This window comes from Octodon degus, unplaced genomic scaffold, assembly GCF_000260255.1.
Source record: "Octodon degus isolate 3935 unplaced genomic scaffold, OctDeg1.0 scaffold00439, whole genome shotgun sequence".
Classification (NCBI taxonomy): Eukaryota; Metazoa; Chordata; class Mammalia; order Rodentia; family Octodontidae; genus Octodon; species Octodon degus.
The window spans coordinates 5,164-6,341 of NW_004525015.1; the positions used below are offsets into that span (position 1 = coordinate 5,164).

The following is a 1,178-nucleotide window of genomic DNA, read 5'->3' on the forward strand; positions in this document are numbered from 1 at the left end:
AGAAAGAAGCCTGGATCATGGTCCAGCTGGCAGCAGTCTTGGCCCCATCCACATGGTGGTGGTTTCAGTACATGCAGAATGGTAGAGTTGTGGTCTAACAAAGGTTTTCATCCAGACTTCAGGCTTGGAAATCCAGTCAGTGTTCTCCTGAGAGAGCAGTATGTGAAGATGTGAGTGTGAAGCCAAAGATGTAGTAGAGACCCCCAAAATTAGGACAAGCCAGTAATGTGGATTGGAGAAGGAAAACTTCAAAGACTAAGCAAAGTCAGTCCAAGAAAGAAGTCATAGAAGCTACAACATACTATACTTACCTGGCAGGGGAGATACCATGATTACAAAGGTGGTTTTCCCAGGGCGAGGTTTATCCATTGCACTCCAAATGTGCTGACCCCTGTGATTTCCCCAAATTAGAGAAACTTGACTGCATAAATTGTGGTAGTGCGGGACTGTGTTCATGCTCTTCCCTGAAAAAAAGAAGCTACAACATCCTGAAGTGCCATATATATGGAGCCACACAAGCCATATTGGAGTTAATACTTTGCCACTTATTCCCTTGAATGCTGAACATGGAAGTAAAGGCCTTAATGATTACCCTGCTGGATTTTTAACTTGCTTTGGTCCTATTCCTTTGTATCCCCCTGTTTGTAACTTTTGGAGTGGAAATGTCTATCTTGTGCCACTAAATATTGCAAGTATTTAACTTTATTTCATTTGTACAGGGGCTCACAGCTAAGAGTTTGCCTTAAATTTCAGAGGAGACTTGGAACATGGTCTTTTCAGCAATGCTGAAACTATTAGAACTTTGGAAACTCTTGGAGATGAACTGAATGCCTTCTACATAAAGGAATGTGCATCCATCTTTAGGGGGATATGGGCAGAATGTCATCGCTTATATCTAGATGCCCCGCCAAAACTTTATGCATTCATAGTTTTATTCAATGGCTCTATGTAGAATGTGTGACTGATTTGTAGTGGAATGCTGGGGATAAGGATAGGTAGTTGTTAGATCAGTCCACTGATTACATTGGCACAACCATATTCCCAGTAGACTGAATACATTATAAGGGGGCAGAAAGAAGATCTCTTCTCTTCTCTTCTCTTCTCTTCTCTTCTCTTCTCTTCTCTTCTCTTCTCTTCTCTTCTCTTCTCTTCTCTTCTCTTCCCTTCCCTTCCCTTCC

General features: G+C 41.9%; 1 non-coding gene across 1 annotated transcript; it reads left to right on the plus strand.

The window, feature by feature from the left end:
* Positions 1 to 303: 303 nt before the first annotated feature.
* LOC111814715 lies at positions 304 to 467 on the plus strand. Its single transcript, XR_002819624.1, has one exon. It is a non-coding gene; the product is annotated as a U1 spliceosomal RNA (small nuclear RNA).
* Positions 468 to 1,178: the final 711 nt, after the last annotated feature.